Source organism: Dendrobates tinctorius, unplaced genomic scaffold, assembly GCF_039654945.1.
Source record: "Dendrobates tinctorius isolate UK_male_01 unplaced genomic scaffold, ASM3965494v1 ptg000029l, whole genome shotgun sequence".
In the NCBI taxonomy this organism is placed as follows: Eukaryota; Metazoa; Chordata; class Amphibia; order Anura; family Dendrobatidae; genus Dendrobates; species Dendrobates tinctorius.
In genome coordinates this window covers 34837311-34859618 of record NW_027361697.1, presented here as the reverse complement: position 1 = coordinate 34859618, position 22308 = coordinate 34837311, and the positions used below count along the sequence as shown (strand labels likewise).

General features: G+C 47.5%; 1 protein-coding gene and 1 long non-coding RNA gene across 4 annotated transcripts in view; one reads left to right on the top strand and one right to left on the bottom strand.

Moving 5' to 3' along the window:
* The window catches only part of LOC141085920 (uncharacterized), a 148213-nt gene that overhangs the window by 73963 nt on the left and 51942 nt on the right, over window positions 1-22308 (bottom strand). The gene's annotated exons all lie outside the window — the stretch shown is intronic.
* LOC141085919 (flavin-containing monooxygenase 3-like) overlaps window positions 1315-22308 on the top strand; it is a 124377-nt gene continuing 103383 nt past the window's right edge. For all 3 annotated transcript variants that reach the window (XM_073571553.1, XM_073571551.1, XM_073571552.1), the window contains exon 1: window positions 1315-1445. The gene's annotated coding sequence lies outside the window, so the exon portion shown is untranslated. The remainder of the gene's footprint in view (window positions 1446-22308) is intronic.

The window sequence follows — 22308 nt, the reverse complement described above, 5'->3', positions numbered from 1 at the left end:
TTATCACCGCTGATTCCTGCAGGCAATGTCAGTTATAGCTTTTGCCTAGAGCTGCTGTTGCTGACTATGATTGTGATGATTTATTTTGCTGCGTTTTCTGTCTGAATCCGTGTCTCTGTTTTCCCCTATTACCATCTTGACTCAGTGTTTCCCTTCCGCTCCTGACCATTACCGATTCCCTGGCTTCTCTGACCGTGAGTTTGCTTATTCCTTTGTTACTATGCTAGAGTCTAGGATTTGACCCAGCTTGTTTGACTATTCTACTGCCAACCATGGTAGCCTCACTGCTGCACTGCAGGCCTGCTCTGTTTAGGTGCACTCCTGCTTCCACCTAATGGAGCCTGCACCTACCTGCATTGCAGCAGCATGATACTTACCACATGCCTTGCCCATTTGAAATTATGTATGATATACCCCTGTTGAGAAAACTTTGCAGGATTAGTACTGCAGGAAAATTTGCCCACCTCAGATGGACTTGTTACACTGCAGTAGCAATATGGCAATGCTCTTACTAACCAAATAAGTCTGGCTATATGCTTTTGACGCACAACTAGCACAGTGTAAATGGCGTATAATATTTTCCTGCTGAAAAAACTTTGCAGGATTACTATCGCAGGAAAATTTGCACACCACAGACGGACTTATTTCATGGCTTGCGCTTTATAGCTACGCTTTTGCTAACCAACCAAGTCTGGCTGTTTGTTTTTGATGCACAACTCACGCAGTTTAAACGGCATATTGAAATAAATATAAATGGTGTCTAATCCCTGCCTATACGCAGCTAAAACCCTGTCACTAGCTCAGCACCTCTCCTTGCTCTTCTTATTTCCATTGGTACACTGTGCTGAGCATAGCGTTTCAGGTCTTATATAGACTTAATGATGATATGCAGATAGCCAATCACAGTAGTGCCACTACCAACATGGCAACGGCATTACAGTGAATGGCAGGCAATCCCTGCATATTTATTGGCTGTCTATCAAGCGCCAAACATGTGGGGTGGAGACACAAGCTCGCGTTCGAGCATTCATAAATACAGTACGCGCCGAGTAATGTGCATCTCTAGCACCCTGATGCTCGAATGAGTATCGAACAGTAAATGAGTTTGCTGATGATGTTTCCGAAATATTCAGTGTGCTCAAAAGTCAGCTCTCAACTTGAAAAGTTTTGCTAGAATCTATAGTCCCATATATCAGTATTTTCATATTGCACCTGTCTTAAGTGTGTTACCCTTAAAACATATGACTTTAACTGAAAATTTGAGATCCCCTTTCTTGATACAGGGTGGAGTCTGAAAATGTTGTTTTGCAAGACCTATGAAAAAAAATCCTGGCAGGCTGCAAAGTACAGAACTAGAAGCAGATTAATATCCTGTCCAGGTTCTACTAATTCCACTTAAAGTTTATCACAAAAGAAAACTTCATCTTCACCAAGAACAACAAAAAGTAAGTAAATCAAGTATCAAACAGGTACCATTAAATGCTACAATGTGTACAGGTACAGTAAAATGTGTACTGTGTAGCTTTTACTATTCCACAGTTAACCCCTAGTAATCCACCTTAACAGTCCTAGTAGACTGTCCTAGTCTTCCTTGAAAATATTTAACAAACTATATTCTTAGACAACTATAAAGTATTTAAATTAATATGATGTCATAAACTAACCAGGATGTAATGGAGTCATTGTATGTAACTAAGAGTTGTAAAAGTAGTATACACAGAAGTTAGATTAAATTATGCATTGTCATTATCTTGATTGATTCTGTAAACCAAACACTGATGGCACTATTAGATACAAATAGCAGTACAAAAAAAGTAAGAAAAATTGGTATAAGTAAAGAGAGAAAACCTTGATTGTGTAACCATCCATGTACAAGATTATTATGTAAATTATTCTCTCAGTTGGGATAACAAGTCACAAATTGGAATTTCATGCTTTATTTTCTTTCTATAGGTAACTATTTTATGTTAGAAAAAATGTACATATAGTGTTGGTGAATAGAACAATTTCAGTGTTGACTTTTTCCAGTTTTTATTTGCATCTCCAGTTTGGATAAACAAACTAAAATATTAGGAATCTGCTTTATACTACTGTACTATTAATCTTTCTGCAGTTCATTATTTGATAGGGTATATTTTCTATAAGAATTAGTGGTCTGAAAATTGAAAACAACAGTCATCAGGAAAAAGGTCCCAAGGTCACGTCTTTAAAAGGGGTTTTCCGGGCACGCAGATTATAATGAAGAAAGTTCATAATTTGCATACTGTTAACATTCTGCCCTGTTCCGGAGCTCACCATGATGAAAAAACTTTACAAAAAAAGGGCTAAAAAATATATCATTTATTGAAACAATAAAAAATATACAAAATAATCTACTATATAATCATGTAATTCTGTCTGTCTATTTGTAACGGAAATCCCGCATCGCTGATTGGTCGCGGCCGGCAGCAACCAATCAGCAACAGGCGCAGTCCGGCCGCGAATTGGCGAGGAATTTGAAACACGCACGCCACCGCTACCATCGGGAGATCTGCAGCGCTAGCTGATGATCTCCCGACGGTTGCCGCGGGTCATCTCCTGCCACACGGAGGTCAGCGGCGATGCAGCCAGGAGATGACCAGCGCAGCGCTCAATGTGTGGATGGTACCCAGGATCCAGGTGAGAGGAGACTCTCTTCCAGGCCCTCGGTACAATAAACCTGTAAAAAATAGAATTAAAATAAAAATAGTGATATACTCATCTTCCGACGGCCCCCAGACTCTTTCCCTCCTCTCACCACGCGCCCAGCATCTTCCAGTCCCAGTAATGCTTTGCGCGAAAGACCGCTGACGAAGTAGCGCTCTCGCGAGAGTCATCTCCGGTGCTTCGCGCTAAGCATTAGTGGGACCGGAAGATGCCGGGAGCGTGGAGAGGAGATCAGGGGACGTCGGAAGGTGAGAATAACCTTTTTTTAATTTTTTTTAAATTATTTTTTACATTCTATCTTTTACTATTGATGCTGCATAGGTAGCATCAATAGTAAAAAGTTGATCACAATTGTCAAACACTATGCTTGACAAGTGTGACCAACCTGCCAATCAGATTCCAAGTGATGCTTCAAATCGCTTGGAATGCGCTTGAATTCTGCACACGAAAATCACATGAAAAACACATGTTTTCCGCAGGAAAACGCATGCGAATTCGCATGCGTTTTTCCCACGGCGGGAGTTGCGGAAATGCTGCTGAAATTTCCACAGCATTTCTGCAACGTGGGTACTTAGCCTCAGTGTGACACGCAGCAGCGACCAGGCCCCCGCTGTGAGATCGCCGATCGTGGTGGATTGTCCTGGACCATCTTTTGAACGACAGTCTCTCGCTGGCCATATTCTAGAATACCTGATGCGTTAGAATCGGGCCACCATCTAGTTCATAATAAATAATAAATAGCAGGAAAAACAAATACAGGAACAAGGGTGGGTACACCTGGATATAATAATCCATTGATCAGCATAAATATAAATATATACAGTGACTTGCGAAAGTATTCGCTCCCTGGAACTTTTCAACCTTTTCCCACATATCATGCTTCAAACATAAAGGTACCAAATGTAAATTTTTGGTGAAGAATCAACAAGTGGAACACAATTGTGAAGTTGAATGAAATTTATTGGTCATTTTAAAATTTAGTGGAAATTCAAAAACTGAAAAGTGGGGCATACAATATTAGTCGGCCCCATTACTTTCAGTGCAGCAAGCTCACTCCAGAAGTTCATTGTGGATCTCTGAATGATCCAATGTTGTCCTAAATGCCTAATGATGATAAATATAATCCACCTGTGTGTAATCAAGTCTCCGTATAAATGCACCTGCTCTGTTATAGTCTCAGGGTTCTGTTTGAAGCACAGAGAGCATCATGAAGACCAAGGAACACAACAGGCAGGTCCGTGATACTGTTGTGAAGTTTAAAGCTGGATTTGGATACAAAATGATTTCCAAAACTTTAAACATCCCAAGGAGCACTGTGCAAGTGATCATACTGAAATGGAAGGCGTATCATGCCACTGCAAATCTACCAAGACCCGGCCTTCCCTCTAAACTTTCATCTCAAACAAGGAGAAGACTGATCAGAGATGCAGCCAAGAGGCCCATGATCACTCTGGATGAACTGCAGAGATCTACAACTGAGGTGGGACAGTCTGTCCATAGGACAACAATCAGTCGTACACTGGACAAATCTGGCCTTTATGGAAGAGTGGAAAGAAGAAAGCCATTTCTCAAAGATATTCATAAAAAGTGTCGTTTAACGTTTGCAACAAGCCACCCGGGAGACACACCAAACATGTGGAAGAAGGTGCTCTGGTCAGATGGAACCAAAAACAAACTTTTTGACAACCATTGCCAAATGATATGTTTGTTGCAAAGGCAACACAGCTCATCACCCTGAACACACCATCCCCACTGTCAAACATGGTGGTGGCAGCATCATGCTTTGGGCCTGCTTTTCTTCAGCAGGGACAGGGAAGATGGTTAAAACTGATGGGAAGATAGATGGAGCCAAATACAGGACCATTCTTGAAGAAAACCTGTTGGAGTCTGCAAAAGACCAGAGACTGGGACGGAGATTTGTCTTCCAACAAGACAATGATCCCAAACATAAAGCAAAATCTACAATGGAATGATTCACAAATAAACATATCCAAGTCAAAGTCCTGCCTTCAATCCAATCGACAATCTGTGGAAAGAGCTGAAAACTGCTGTTCACAAATGATCTTCATCAAACCTCACTGAGCTCGAGCTGTTTGCCAAGGAAGAATGGGCAAGAATTTCAGTCTCTCAATGTACAAAACTGATAGAGACATACCCCAAGTGACTTGCAGCTGTAATCGCAGCAAAAGGTGACACAACAAAGTATTACCATATATACTCGTGTATAAGCCGACCCGTGTATAAGCCGACTCTCCTAGTTTTTCCATAAAAAACTGGGAAAACTTATTGACTCGTGTATAAGCCTAGGGTTAAATGGTGGTCCAAGAAGATGCTCCATAGATAAAATCCCCCCATATGCTGCTGCACAAGGGTTAAGCTGGCCCAAGAAGATGCTCCATAAATACCCCCATATGCTGCTGCACAAGGGTTAATGCTGCCCCATAAGATGCTCCATAAATACCCTCATAATATGCTGCTGCACAAGGATTAATGCTGCCCCATAAATACCCCCCATATGCTGCTGCACAAGGGTTAATGCTGTCCCATAAACCATAAATACCCCTCATATGCTGCTGCACAAGGGTTAATGCTGCCCCATAAATACCCCTCATATGCTGCTGCACAAGGGTTAATGCTGCTCCATTAATACCCCTCATATGCTGCTGCACAAGGGTTAATGCTGCCCCATAAATACCCCTCATATGCTGCTGCACAAGGGTTAATGCTGCCCCATAAATACCCCTCATATGCTGCTGCACAAGGGTTAATGCTGTCCCATAAACCATAAATACCCCTCATATGCTGCTGCACAAGGGTTAATGCTGCCCCATAAATACCCCTCATATGCTGCTGCACAAGGGTTAATGCTGCCCCATTAATACCCCTCATATGCTGCTGCACAAGGGTTAATGCTGCCCCATTAATACCCCTCATATGCTGCTGCACAAGGGTTAATGCTGCCCCATAAATACCCCTCATATGCTGCTGCACAAGGGTTAATGCTGCCCCATAAATACCCCTCATATGCTGCTGCACAAGGGTTAATGCTGTCCCATAAATACCCCTCATATGCTGCTGCACAAGGGTTAATGCTGCCCCATAAATCCCCCTCATATGCTGCTGCACAAGGGTTAATGCTCCATATATACCCCTTATTTGCTGCTGCCACTGCTGCTGCAATAAAAAAAATGACATACTCACCTCTCCGTGGCTGGGGGACAGGTACCGGTGTCCTGAGCCCCCAGCACCGGCGATATTCACCTGTCCCTGTTCCATTGCCATCCACCACTCTGTCTCCCGGGTCTCTGCAGTGACAGCAGAGGGCGCACACTGACTACGTCATCGCGCCCTCTTCCGTCACCGCAGGAGGATCCGGAGACACAGCGGTGCACGACTTGGAACGGGGACAGGTGAATATTACTCTGTCCCTGTCATACTCTCCTCTCATGGTGCACGGTCTTCTCTGCAGCGGTAGCCCCTGCTTGTCCTCTGCCGTCTGCTTCCTGCATTCAGATGGTCATGTGGTACGGCTCATTAAACTCATAAATATGCGCATATTCATGAGTTTAATGAGCGGTTCCATGTGACCGCTGAATGCAGGAAGCAGACGGCAGAGGAAGAAGCAGGGGCTGCAGAGAAGTGCCAGGAGAGGCGAGTATGATCTCTGACACCTCTGCTCCCCCTCCCCCGCCCACCCCCGTATATGACTCGCATATAAGCCAAGAGGGGGGCTTTCAGCCCAAAAAAATGGGCTGAAAATCTCGGCTTATACACGAGTATATATGGTAAGTTAAAGGGGCCGACTAATATTGCATGACCCACTTTTCAGTTTTTGAATTTCCACAAAAATTTAAAATAACCAATAAATTTTGTTCAACTTCACAATTGTTGATTCTTCACCAAAAATTTACATTTGGTATCTTTATGTTTGAAGCACGATATGTGGGAAAGGGTTGAAAAGTTCCAGGGAGCCGAATACTTTCTCAAGGCATATACAGTATATATATATATATATATATATATATATATATATATATATCTGTTACTCTGTAGTCATACAGGTTATGCATACACAGGCTTTCTAGCCTCAGTTATCTCACCCACGTCAGGGTCACTCATGGTTCCTTTAGCATACTGCAGACGTCCATTCCCTCAGGGGTACTATCAGGCACGTGCAGCCATTAACACAGCATTCACTTGCTGTCAGAAGGCAGCCCCATCTCACTCAGATGGGACCTTCCACACTGGACCAACCAGGTCCCAGCATTCACCCCATGTGACGTACCCTGGCCACATTAAATGGTCCATAGCCACGCCCACCGGGTCACATGACTATGACCTCATCACAGGTCGTTCACACACACACATATACACTTTACAATAGCGTTATTAAACACACCCCCTGGGTGGGTTGGTAGGTAAGTAGTCCCTGACACCTTGAACCAGCACCTCAGCAGTATCACTGCTGATTAACACACAAATAAATCTCCATCTCAAGGCCACCCACCTTGAGATACATAATGGTCATTCAGTATCTTGCCATTCATCCACTCTCCTGGGACATCCAAACAACGCCCCCTAGTGGACACAGTGGTCACTACACCACATACCTCCCCCCTCTGTTCAAACTTGTGGGGTTGAACACACAACATTACACCAGGATCTCGAGACTGCGCACTCATTACACCTTGCCCCACAGGTCGAGAGAACCGTCTCCATCTATCATACGGCCTCATCTCTACATTAGGCCTCCCCCGCCTCAGCGGTCAGAATATCGGCCCTGATCTTTGGCCCTCCAGTTACAGTCTGTCTGCATCATCAGACACTGTCTAGTCACCACATTCCTCTCCCTGTTTGTTCCGTTCCCCGACCAGCTCCCCCCGGTTGGTACGGTCATCAGTCTTAGTTGGGCCTACTGTCTGGCCTGAGTCTGACCCATTCAGCGTCTCACAGGAACTAATGTCTCTCAACGTCATCCTGCCAGTCGAACTACCACTTGCTGACATTCTTTGGCCATCTGCCCTGTCACTTCTTGGTGGAACCCTTCGGGTCCTTACAACTTGTTGGGTTGGAGGCGGCCACCACCTGGTGTTCCGAACCTCTTTATTGATTCGCTGACGGTCCAGCCTCAACTGCTCAATCTCTTGCAGGTACCCCACTCGATACTCCAAGAGCATCCGAAAGTTTCTCAGCCAACCACCATGATGGGGATCCTACCCACTTCACTGGATACCTGGTCTTCATCATCAGGAGGGATCCTCACCCTCACCACACCAGAGCTATTTACAAGGTCTTGCATTACCTTCCCGAATCTTCCAATGATTCTCCCAATCAGACCTTTGCGAACCGGAACTACATCTTTCCGCAAACCCAACCGATCCATAGCCTCTCTTGCTAACTCTAGGTGTCGAGCAGCTTTCATATTTCTCCGCCTAACCAACTGCTTGACATGGAGACACTGCAGATGCATGTTTTTCAGGACAGCCACCCACTTTACTGTGTCTTCCCTGGCTGACATTATCACCAACTGCCGAGTCTCAGGCGCCCAGTGCACCTTACACGCTTTGACCGCCTCTTTGAAAGCCTCATGCACACCTTCCTCAGCACAGGTCTCTTGCATGTCTTTTGGTACATAAATCACAAACTTGAAGGTCGTGGCCTTGCTCTCTTCCTGGGCAGGAGGCTCTGGCTTTACCACGGACACTTCCCTGTTATGAGTTCATTTTCCCCTTCACCATTGAGGTCTGATGAACACCCTCTTCTGGTGAAGGAAGGTAGTGAGGCTGATTACCAAGCACCTGAGCTGGGAGAGGATGACTGGGCAACGGGGATCTCTGACTGGATATAAGGCAGCCGACGCCCTTCTGCCTCGCTGGTGATTTCTCTGTGGAATTCTAGGAGACCAGTCTGATTCCTGCTCCTCAAAAGCTAAGTTTTCTGCTTTGCTTTTTTGCATTTGTGTTTTGGTTTTAGTTTGCCTTGCTTTTCTGGATTCTGCCATTCCCTGCTGGGGTGAGCTGAATTCCTTTTTTGTCGGTTTGCTCTGTCTTCAGAAAATACCTGAGTACTGACATAGTCTTTTTGAAGCCTAGCGTCTTCAGGGCCTTTTTCCCTGTCAGTCTGTTATTTTGATAGGGTTTTTCGCGGATTGCAGACAGCAGCTTTCCTATCCTGTCCTATCTAGTTAGCTTGGGCCCCATAATTTGCTCAGTCTATCTTTCTATCTGTGTTAGTGTTTTTTCTTCTTGCTTCACCGTCATTATTTGTTGGGGGCTGCCTATTGCTTTGGGGGTCTGCTCTGGGGCAGTTTAGATTTCCCTTTCTGTCTTTAGGCTAGGCAGTTCTCAGGCTGTGATCGAGGGGTCTAAGGCATCGTAGGAACCCCCCACGGCTACTGCTAGTTGTTGTTGATAGGTTCAGGGGTCTGCAATCCGATAGCTGCCAACTTCTCTGGTTTTCTGGACTTAGCTAGCATTTCTGTTTTTGCCTCCTACGGTGACTCATTCATAACACTTCCCTCACTACAGTTGACCCGACCAGGTGACTGTCTTCTTCAGTTCTTAGCTCCCCAACTTCACAAGATCTCATCTCTTCATGACCGTCTGCCAAGACGGGCACCAGCAGCTCAGTTCCATCACCAGTCGGAGCCGGCCGCTGTTCATGACTGTCAAGGTTCTTCTCCCGCAGAAGACCACTTACAGTTTCTTTGAGCTCCAAGACTTCTTTCTCGAGCTCCTCCACCCTGTGCTCGGCCATTTGTCTCAGGACTCTTTCTTGTTCGAGATGTTCTTCCATCTCTTCCCTAAGCGTCTTGTTCACGTTTTGCCACGTTGACAGGTCACCTCTGAGCTCAGAGACTTCCTTCTCTAGCCCTTCTATTCTGTGCTCTCTTTCTCTCTCAGAGCCACAGTCACCCCCAGAGTCTGAGTCACCCCGGCCTGTCGAGTAATTCTTCCAGTTACCCACTAACCGTGTTTTCCCCCCAGTTGTCTCATCTCCTAGCCCACGATTCGTCATATCACGAGACGTCAGGTCCGTAAGTTGGGCAGATGTACTTCTTCTTCCGGTCAATTCTACCTCTAACCTGTCCACGTCAGGAGCAGTCACCGTCTCAATATCTGTTAGCCCAACAGTAGAAACGTCTCCAACCTCCTGCCATATGTCATCAAACACGACAAAATCCTGGCCCCTCTCCAAGGCATAGACTAAGTCCCGTGGTATCCCGCCCCCTTGGCACTCACCACCTATGGGCCCCTCAAACATCACTCTGTCTACCGTATAGTTCACCGTGACCCCATGTTTACATTACAGCGAACCTGGACCATTCCCTCGGTCAGACAGAAAGTGAGAGGAGATCCTGTCAGAGTCACCTGACACTTTGAGTCCAGCCGACCCGAGACTCCTTCTCGGTGCAGCATTACGGTACACACCTGTGGCCCGTCATTATCCGGAAAGAATATTCCACATTCAGAAAACAACATACACGAACATTGCTGTTCCTCTTTTGACACACCGGCCCCTTTCTGGACCACCTCGATTTGGGTTACTGCCCCCCTCTGGGACTCCACCCCTTTTTGGGCTACCACCCCAATTTGGATCACCGCCCCCCTCTGGGACACCACTTCTTTTGGGGTTACCACCCCCGCCCCCTTCTGGGACTCCACCCCCTTTTGGGCTACCACCCCAATTTGGGACACCACCCCCTTCTGGGACTCCACCCCCTTTTGGGCTACTACCCCGATTTGGGCCACCGCCCCTTTCGGGATTTCCCCATGTCTGTTATACCGGTCTCCTTAGACCACAGTTCACACAACACAGTTTGTCTCTTTTACAATACCACACAAGTCTTTGTTGGCACCACCACAGCTCCTGCTGTCACCGATCACCGACACCACCGGTTGCTGGCGTCCTCTTCATAACCCGGCTGAGTTACAGGAAGCTGCTTGTCCCCTTCGTAACCCTGGCAAGTTACCGGAAGCCGCTTGTCCCCTTTGTAACCCCGCCGAGTTACAGGAAGCCGCTTGTCACCTTCTTGACTCCCACTGAGCCACCGTAGGCTGAGTTGAGAAAAGAAAAAAAAACACCACACAAAAAACTCACGTGTCCTTTCTGTGTGCTATTCAGGACGTTCCGTCTCCGCATGAGACTGTCCAACATGCAGGGCGCACCGGGTGCTATTCAGGGAGTGACCCTCCTCCCAGGGTTTCCCAACACACCGGCCACACCAACACACCACACAAAACTCATGTGTCCTGTCTGTGTGCTATTCAGGACGTTCCGTCTCCGCCTGAGACCATCCAATACACAGGGCGCACCGGGTGCTATTCAGGGAGTGGCCCTCCTCCCAGGGTTTCCCAACACACTGGCCTCACCAGGTTCAGGGGCTTAGCGGGTGCTCTTCAGGTCATCCATCTCCTCCTGAGACTGCCCAACACTCACGCCTCACCAGGTCCAAGGTCATACCACGTGCTCCAGGGATCCGATTCTTCTCCCAGAACCTCCCAACACTGACCCTCCAGGACCTTGCTCACTGAACCCTCCAGGTACACAGTCTTTCACACTGACTCAGGTCAGTACAACACGAACACCCGTCCGTTACCTGTGTCGGCCACACAGGTCCTCGGATACCTCTTCTCCACAGAGGCACCCTATAGCAATCACCAGTCTTTCTCACTGACCCCGGTCAGTATAACACGGTTTTCACGACCGTCACCTGCTTGCCGCGCAGGTTCTCGGACCCCTCTACCGCAGAGGTATCCTACAAGTCTCTTTCTCCTCCTGTGGAAGTGGCCGCACTGGGCTCACCGATCCGGATAGTGCCTTACCTCACTAGGCCGCCCCATGGTTCCAAAACCACAGCCAGACAGTGGCTTCCCCAATTGCAGGCCGTCACAGGCTCTGCTCACACACATGGCTGGTCAGTAGCACATCACACGGCTTCCACAACCGTCAGCCCTCCTGAACAGCGTTGCCCTTAGCCACCGAACTCTGCAGTCCTCTTCCGTTGCTCCCAGCAACAAGGCTACAATATTGCCCTTTGCAATTCTCCACCAATTGTAAGGTAGCGCTGTCATTCAAATAGGGGATACTCGCTCAGCAGCCACAAAATCAGATCCGGCACAGGTTTTCCATAAAGACATAACAGTCCATGTGGTTTATTCAGCAGCATAAACCCATAACAGCAACATAAAGTTCATATACAGCATAGCGTCCGTGACAGAGTTCAGCTCTGTTACTCTGTAGTCATACAGGTTATGCATACACAGGCTTTCTAGCCTCTGTTATCTCACACACATCAGGGTCACTCATGGTTCCTTTAGCATACTGCAGACATCCATACCCTCCAGGAAACTATCAGGCACGTGCAGCCATTAGCACAGCGTTAACTTGCTGTCAGAAGGCAGCCCCATCTCACTCAGATGGGACCTTCCACACTGGACCAACCAGGTCCCAGCATTCACCCCATGTGACCTACCCTGGCCACATTATATGGTCCATAGCCACGCCCACCAGGTCACATGACTATGACCTCATCACAGGTCCTTCACACACACATATACACTTTACAATAGCGTTATTAAACACACCCCCTGGGTGGGTTTGTAGGTATCTAGTCCCTGACGCATTGAGCCAGCACCTCAGCAGAATCACTGCTGATTAACACACACATAAATCTCCATCTCAAGGCCACCCACCTTGAGATACATAACGGTCATTCAGTATCTTGCCATTCATCCACTCTCCTGGGACATCTAAACAGCACCCCCTAGTGGACACAGTGGTCACTACACCATAATATATATATATATATATATATATATATATATATATATATATATATATATATATATATATACTGCATACTCCTGGGGGATACATATCATGAATATTTGGAACAAAAAAACAGTCCAAGTAAGATACAGTGCAAGCGCTAATGGACAAACTAAATCATCAGTGAGAAAATAAAGGACATATCCACATGTAATAACCCATAAAATTGTATAACAAGTCACAGGACATAATGTTATGCAATACAAACCATAACCATAGTACACATGATCAACCCAGATTATTGCAAGAATGTAAATAAAGTAAATCCATGCATATTTACCGAAGTACAGATATCCAGGTGCCCACCACACCCAATGCACGTTTCACAAAGAAAGCTTCGTCCACTGTTCCTGAGCTGTCAAACATGGTCATGTGACCAAAGAGCTCCTCATGTCTTGTTATAGTCCAATAAAAGCACAGACTATAAAGATTCCCTTTCTGAACATTGCGGGTCATTCAAGGGAAATCCTGCATACAGAAATCTGGGCTCAGGTGACAGATTGGAAGAACAGTGTGATCTAAGTGGAGATGACAAGGCCTATGTTTCCCAGTAAGTTGTGAGTGACTGCGGATGTATGCAGAGACAAGAAGCCACAGAAGTTATACCTGCACTACAGACTTTGGTCAGAAAGGATGCTACTCGGTGTTACATAGTGCTTTTAACTAAATGAATTATCTAATTTTTCCGCCTGCTGTAAACTGAGCCTTTGAAGTGCTAGTATCAGCACTAGAGTTGAGCGAAACGGGTCGAAAAAATTCAAAAGTCGCCGACTTTTGGCAAAGTCGGGTTTCATGAAACGAAACCCGACCCTAGGATGAGGTCAGCCACGAGGTCGGCGACTTACGCGCCAAAGTCGCGTTTCAAAAGTTTGTTTTGCGCTCTTTTTCAGCCAATCAGGATCCACGGACACTGTGGGCAACGTGATGACCTAGGCACGGGTCACCACCATCTTTCAGAAGGGCATGCAAGTGATTGGCTTGCTTTGGTGGGCGTCACAGGGGGTATAAAAGGGCGTGCACGCCGACCGTCATCTTACTTCTGCCGATCTTAGTATAGGGAGAGGTTGCTGCTGATTCTGTAGGGAGAGCGTTAGGCAGGGAAGAAGACAAAAGAACTGCTTCTGCTGCTAGCGATTTGGCCTGCACAACACACAAGTCACTGTGTGTGCAGTGCAAGGGGAGGCTATATTGTGGTGTATCAGTGGTGTTGGTTGTTGGGCTGCCTTTTAAGGCTTCCTGACACGCTGGCATTGCTGTTTACCCAATGCTCCGCAAACTGCTTTTTTAAAAGCAATCCAATCTCCCTTATCCTCTAGTCACTTTGGTCACAGCTGTGCCATCGAGCGTGTCACATAGCGCTCAGATATCAGTGGGCCTCACACAATCCACAAGTGTCCAAAAGTGTACGCAGAGATTCAAAATCTCCATTATCCTCTCGTCACTTTGGTCACAGGCAGCTGTGCCATCGAGCCTGTCACATAGCGCTCAGATATCAGTGGGCCTCACACAATCCACAAGTGTCCAGTGTCCAAAAGTGTACGCAGAGATTCAAAATCTCCATTATCCTCTCGTCACTTTGGTCACAGGCAGCTGTGCCATCGAGCGTGTCACATAGCGCTCAGATATCAGTGGGCCTCACACAATCCACAAGTGTCCAGTGTCCAAAAGTGTACGCAGAGATTCAAAATCTCCATTATCCTCTCGTCACTTTGGTCACAGGCAGCTGTGCCATCGAGCCTGTCACATAGCGCTCAGATATCAGTGGGCCTCACACAATCCACAAGTGTCCAGTGTCCAAAAGTGTACGCAGAGATTCAAAATCTCCATTATCCTCTCGTCACTTTGGTCACAGGCAGCTGTGCCATCGAGCCTGTCACATAGCGCTCAGATATCAGTGGGCCTCACACAATCCACAAGTGTCCAGTGTCCAAAATTGTACGCAGCGATTCAAAATCTCCATTATCCTCTCGTCACTTTGGTCACAGGCAGCTGTGCCATCGAGCCTGTCACATAGCGCTCAGATATCAGTGGGCCTCACACAATCCACAAGTGTCCAGTGTCCAAAAGTGTACGCAGAGATTCAAAATCTCCATTATCCTCTCGTCACTTTGGTCACAGGCAGCTGTGCCATCGAGCCTGTCACATAGCGCTCAGATATCAGTGGGCCTCACACAATCCACAAGTGTCCAGTGTCCAAAAGTGTACGCAGAGATTCAAAATCTCCATTATCCTCTCGTCACTTTGGTCACAGGCAGCTGTGCCATCGAGCGTGTCACATAGCGCTCAGATATCAGTGGGCCTCACACAATCCACAAGTGTCCAGTGTCAAAAAAGTGTACGCAGAGATTCCAAATCTCCATTATCCTCTCGTCACTTTGGTCACAGGCAGCTGTGCCATCGAGCCTGTCACATAGCGCTCAGATATCAGTGGGCCTCACACAATCCACAAGTGTCCAGTGTCCAAAAGTGTACGCAGAGATTCAAAATCTCCATTATCCTCTCGTCACTTTGGTCACAGGCAGCTGTGCCATCGAGCCTGTCACATAGCGCTCAGATATCAGTGGGCCTCACACAATCCACAAGTGTCCAGTGTCCAAAAGTGTACGCAGAGATTCAAAATCTCCATTATCCTCTCGTCACTTTGGTCACAGGCAGCTGTGCCATCGAGCCTGTCACATAGCACTCAGATATCAGTGGGCCTCACACAATCCACAAGTGTCCAGTGTCCAAAAGTGTACGCAGAGATTCAAAATCTCCATTATCCTCTCGTCACTTTGGTCACAGGCAGCTGTGCCATCGAGCCTGTCACATAGCGCTCAGATATCAGTGGGCCTCACACAATCCACAAGTGTCCAGTGTCCAAAAGTGTACGCAGAGATTCAAAATCTCCATTATCCTCTTGTCACTTTGGTCACAGGCAGCTGTGCCATCGAGCCTGTCACATAGCGCTCAGATATCAGTGGGCCTCACACAATCCACAAGTGTCCAGTGTCCAAAAGTGTACGCAGAGATTCAAAATCTCCATTATCCTCTCGTCACTTTGGTCACAGGCAGCTGTGCCATCGAACCTGTCACATAGCGCTCAGATATCAGTGGGCCTCACACAATCCACAAGTGTCCAGTGTCCAAAAGTGTACGCAGAGATTCAAAATCTCCATTATCCTCTCGTCACTTTGGTCACAGGCAGCTGTGTCATCGAGCCTGTCACATAGCGCTCAGATATCAGTGGGCCTCACACAATCCACAAGTGTCCAGTGTCCAAAAGTGTACGCAGAGATTCAAAATCTCCATTATCCTCTCGTCACTTTGGTCACAGGCAGCTGTGCCATCGAGCCTGTCACATAGCGCTCAGATATCAGTGGGCCTCACACAATCCACAAGTGTCCAGTGTCCAAAAGTGTACGCAGAGATTCAAAATCTCCATTATCCTCTCGTCACTTTGGTCACAGGCAGCTGTGCCATCGAGCCTGTCACATAGCGCTCAGATATCAGTGGGCCTCACACAATCCACAAGTGTCCAGTGTCCAAAAGTGTACGCAGAGATTCAAAATCTCCATTATCCTCTCGTCACTTTGGTCACAGGCAGCTGTGCCATCGAGCGTGTCACATAGCGCTCAGATATCATTGGGCCTCACACAATCCACAAGTGTCCAGTGTCCAAAAGTGTACGCAGAGATTCAAAATCTCCATTATCCTCTCGTCACTTTGGTCACAGGCAGCTGTGCCATCGAGCCTGTCACATAGCGCTCAGATATCAGTGGGCCTCACACAATCCACAAGTGTCCAGTGTCCAAAAGTGTACGCAGAGATTCAAAATCTCCATTATCCTCTCGTCACTTTGGTCACAGGCAGCTGTGCCATCGAGCCTGTCACATAGCGCTCAGATATCAGTGGGCCTCACACAATCCACAAGTGTCCAGTGTCCAAAAGTGTACGCAGAGATTCAAAATCTCCATTATCCTCTCGTCACGTTGGTCACAGGCAGCTGTGCCATCGAGCCTGTCACATAGCGCTCAGATATCAGTGGGCCTCACACAATCCACAAGTGTCCAGTGTCCAAAAGTGTACGCAGAGATTCAAAATCTCCATTATCCTCTCGTCACTTTGGTCACAGGCAGCTGTGCCATCGAGCCTGTCACATAGCGCTCAGATATCAGTGGGCCTCACACAATCCACAAGTGTCCAGTGTCCAAAAGTGTACGCAGAGATTCAAAATCTCCATTATCCTCTCGTCACTTTGGTCACAGGCAGCTGTGCCATCGAGCCTGTCACATAGCGCTCAGAAATCAGTGGGCCTCACACAATCCACAAGTGTCCAGTGTCCAAAAGTGTACGCAGAGATTCAAAATCTCCGTTATCCTCTCGTCACTTTGGTCACAGGCAGCTGTGCCATCGAGCCTGTCACATAGCGCTCAGATATCAGTGGGCCTCACACAATCCACAAGTGTCCAGTGTCCAAAATTGTACGCAGCGATTCAAAATCTCCATTATCCTCTCGTCACTTTGGTCACAGGCAGCTGTGCCATCGAGCCTGTCACATAGCGCTCAGATATCAGTGGGCCTCACACAATCCACAAGTGTCCAGTGTCCAAAAGTGTACGCAGAGATTCAAAATCTCCATTATCCTCTCGTCACTTTGGTCACAGGCAGCTGTGCCATCGAGCCTGTCACATAGCGCTCAGATATCAGTGGGCCTCACACAATCCACAAGTGTCCAGTGTCCAAAAGTGTACGCAGAGATTCAAAATCTCCATTATCCTCTCGTCACTTTGGTCACAGGCAGCTGTGCCATCGAGCGTGTCACATAGCGCTCAGATATCAGTGGGCCTCACACAATCCACAAGTGTCCAGTGTCAAAAAAGTGTACGCAGAGATTCCAAATCTCCATTATCCTCTCGTCACTTTGGTCACAGGCAGCTGTGCCATCGAGCCTGTCACATAGCGCTCAGATATCAGTGGGCCTCACACAATCCACAAGTGTCCAGTGTCCAAAAGTGTACGCAGAGATTCAAAATCTCCATTATCCTCTCGTCACTTTGGTCACAGGCAGCTGTGCCATCGAGCCTGTCACATAGCGCTCAGATATCAGTGGGCCTCACACAATCCACAAGTGTCCAGTGTCCAAAAGTGTACGCAGAGATTCAAAATCTCCATTATCCTCTCGTCACTTTGGTCACAGGCAGCTGTGCCATCGAGCCTGTCACATAGCACTCAGATATCAGTGGGCCTCACACAATCCACAAGTGTCCAGTGTCCAAAAGTGTACGCAGAGATTCAAAATCTCCATTATCCTCTCGTCACTTTGGTCACAGGCAGCTGTGCCATCGAGCCTGTCACATAGCGCTCAGATATCAGTGGGCCTCACACAATCCACAAGTGTCCAGTGTCCAAAAGTGTACGCAGAGATTCAAAATCTCCATTATCCTCTTGTCACTTTGGTCACAGGCAGCTGTGCCATCGAGCCTGTCACATAGCGCTCAGATATCAGTGGGCCTCACACAATCCACAAGTGTCCAGTGTCCAAAAGTGTACGCAGAGATTCAAAATCTCCATTATCCTCTCGTCACTTTGGTCACAGGCAGCTGTGCCATCGAGCCTGTCACATAGCGCTCAGATATCAGTGGGCCTCACACAATCCATAAGTGTCCAGTGTCCAAAAGTGTACGCAGAGATTCAAAATCTCCATTATCCTCTCGTCACTTTGGTCACAGGCAGCTGTGTCATCGAGCCTGTCACATAGCGCTCAGATATCAGTGGGCCTCACACAATCCACAAGTGTCCAGTGTCCAAAAGTGTACGCAGAGATTCAAAATCTCCATTATCCTCTCGTCACTTTGGTCACAGGCAGCTGTGCCATCGAGCCTGTCACATAGCGCTCAGATATCAGTGGGCCTCACACAATCCACAAGTGTCCAGTGTCCAAAAGTGTACGCAGAGATTCAAAATCTCCATTATCCTCTCGTCACTTTGGTCACAGGCAGCTGTGCCATCGAGCCTGTCACATAGCGCTCAGATATCAGTGGGCCTCACACAATCCACAAGTGTCCAGTGTCCAAAAGTGTACGCAGAGATTCAAAATCTCCATTATCCTCTCGTCACTTTGGTCACAGGCAGCTGTGCCATCGAGCGTGTCACATAGCGCTCAGATATCATTGGGCCTCACACAATCCACAAGTGTCCAGTGTCCAAAAGTGTACGCAGAGATTCAAAATCTCCATTATCCTCTCGTCACTTTGGTCACAGGCAGCTGTGCCATCGAGCCTGTCACATAGCGCTCAGATATCAGTGGGCCTCACACAATCCACAAGTGTCCAGTGTCCAAAAGTGTACGCAGAGATTCAAAATCTCCATTATCCTCTCGTCACTTTGGTCACAGGCAGCTGTGCCATCGAGCCTGTCACATAGCGCTCAGATATCAGTGGGCCTCACACAATCCACAAGTGTCCAGTGTCCAAAAGTGTACGCAGAGATTCAAAATCTCCATTATCCTCTCGTCACGTTGGTCACAGGCAGCTGTGCCATCGAGCCTGTCACATAGCGCTCAGATATCAGTGGGCCTCACACAATCCACAAGTGTCCAGTGTCCAAAAGTGTACGCAGAGATTCAAAATCTCCATTATCCTCTCGTCACTTTGGTCACAGGCAGCTGTGCCATCGAGCCTGTCACATAGCGCTCAGATATCAGTGGGCCTCACACAATCCACAAGTGTCCAGTGTCCAAAAGTGTACGCAGAGATTCAAAATCTCCATTATCCTCTCGTCACTTTGGTCACAGGCAGCTGTGCCATCGAGCCTGTCACATAGCGCTCAGAAATCAGTGGGCCTCACACAATCCACAAGTGTCCAGTGTCCAAAAGTGTACGCAGAGATTCAAAATCTCCGTTATCCTCTCGTCACTTTGGTCACAGGCAGCTGTGCCATCGAGCCTGTCACATAGCGCTCAGATATCAGTGGGCCTCACACAATCCACAAGTGTCCAGTGTCCAAAAGTGTACGCAGAGATTCAAAATCTCCATTATCCTCTCGTCACTTTGGTCACAGGCAGCTGTGCCATCGAGCCTGTCACATAGCGCTCAGATATCAGTGGGCCTCACACAATCCACAAGTGTCCAGTGTCCAAAAGTGTACGCAGAGATTCAAAATCTCCATTATCCTCTCGTCACTTTGGTCACAGGCAGCTGTGCCATCGAGCCTGTCACATAGCGCTCAGATATCAGTGGGCCTCACACAATCCACAAGTGTCCAGTGTCCAAAAGTGTACGCAGAGATTCAAAATCTCCATTATCCTCTCGTCACTTTGGTCACAGGCAGCTGTGCCATCGAGCCTGTCACATAGCGCTCAGATATCAGTGGGCCTCACACAATCCACAAGTGTCCAGTGTCCAAAAGTGTACGCAGAGATTCAAAATCTCCATTATCCTCTCGTCACTTTGGTCACAGGCAGCTGTGCCATCGAGCCTGTCACATAGCGCTCAGATATCAGTGGGCCTCACACAATCCACAAGTGTCCAGTGTCCAAAAGTGTACGCAGAGATTCAAAATCTCCATTATCCTCTCGTCACTTTGGTCACAGGCAGCTGTGCCATCGAGCCTGTCACATAGCGCTCAGATATCAGTGGGCCTCACACAATCCACAAGTGTCCAGTGTCCAAAAGTGTACGCAGAGATTCAAAATCTCCATTATCCTCTCGTCACTTTGGTCACAGGCAGCTGTGCCATCGAGCCTGTCACATAGCGCTCAGATATCAGTGGGCCTCACACAATCCACAAGTGTCCAGTGTCCAAAAGTGTACGCAGAGATTCAAAATCTCCATTATCCTCTCGTCACTTTGGTCACAGGCAGCTGTACCATCGAGCCTGTCACATAGCGCTCAGATATCAGTGGGCCTCACACAATCCACAAGTGTCCAGTGTCCAAAAGTGTACGCAGAGATTCAAAATCTCCATTATCCTCTCGTCACTTTGGTCACAGGCAGCTGTGCCATCGAGCCTGTCACATAGCGCTCAGATATCAGTGGGCCTCACACAATCCACAAGTGTCCAGTGTCCAAAAGTGTACGCAGAGATTCAAAATCTCCATTATCCTCTCGTCACTTTGGTCACAGGCAGCTGTGCCATCGAGCCTGTCACATAGCGCTCAGATATCAGTGGGCCTCACACAATCCACAAGTGTCCAGTGTCCAAAAGTGTACGCAGAGATTCAAAATCTCCATTATCCTCTCGTCACTTTGGTCACAGGCAGCTGTGCCATCGAGCCTGTCACATAGCGCTCAGATATCAGTGGGCCTCACACAATCCACAAGTGTCCAGTGTCCAAAAGTGTACGCAGAGATTCAAAATCTCCATTATCCTCTCGTCACTTTGGTCACAGGCAGCTGTGCCATCGAGCCTGTCACATAGCACTCAGATATCAGTGGACCTCACACAATCCACAAGTGTCCAGTGTCCAAAAGTGTACGCAGAGATTCAAAATCTCCATTATCCTCTCGTCACTTTGGTCACAGGCAGCTGTGCCATCGAGCCTGTCACATAGCGCTCAGATATCAGTGGGCCTCACACAATCCACAAGTGTCCAGTGTCCAAAAGTGTACGCAGAGATTCAAAATCTCCATTATCCTCTCGTCACTTTGGTCACAGGCAGCTGTGCCATCGAGCCTGTCACATAGCGCTCAGATATCAGTGGGCCTCACACAATCCACAAGTGTCCAGTGTCCAAAAGTGTATGCAGAGATTCAAAATCTCCATTATCCTCTCATCACTTTGGTCACAGGCAGCTGTGCCATCGAGCCTGTCACATAGCGCTCAGATATCAGTGGGCCTCACACAATCCACAAGTGTCCAGTGTCCAAAAGTGTACGCAGAGATTCAAAATCTCCATTATCCTCTCGTCACTTTGGTCACAGGCAGCTGTGCCATCGAGCCTGTCACATAGCGCTCAGATATCAGTGGGCCTCACACAATCCACAAGTGTCCAGTGTCCAAAAGTGTACGCAGAGATTCAAAATCTCCATTATCCTCTCGTCACTTTGGTCACAGGCAGCTGTGCCATCGAGCCTGTCACATAGCGCTCAGATATCAGTGGGCCTCACACAATCCACAAGTGTCCAGTGTCCAAAAGTGTACGCAGAGATTCAAAATCTCCATTATCCTCTCGTCACTTTGGTCACAGGCAGCTGTGCCATCGAGCCTGTCACATAGCGCTCAGATATCAGTGGGCCTCACACAATCCACAAGTGTCCAGTGTCCAAAAGTGTACGCAGAGATTCAAAATCTCCATTATCCTCTCGTCACTTTGGTCACAGGCAGCTGTGCCATCGAGCCTGTCACATAGCGCTCAGATATCAGTGGGCCTCACACAATCCACAAGTGTCCAGTGTCCAAAAGTATACGCAGAGATTCAAAATCTCCATTATCCTCTCGTCACTTTGGTCACAGGCAGCTGTGCCATCGAGCCTGTCACATAGCGCTCAGATATCAGTGGGCCTCACACAATCCACAAGTGTCCAGTGTCCAAAAGTGTACGCAGAGATTCAAAATCTCCATTATCCTCTCGTCACTTTGGTCACAGGCAGCTGTGCCATCGAGCCTGTCACATAGCGCTCAGATATCAGTGGGCCTCACACAATCCAAAAGTGTCCACTGTCCACAAGTGTGTGCAGAAATTCTAAATCTCCCCTGCCCTATAGACACCTTTTACCTTGTTTTACATTACTATATAGTTTGTTGGATTTTGTCTACATTTCTACCAAAAATGAGGAAGGCTGGTGGAAGAGGCCGTGGAATTGGGCGGGG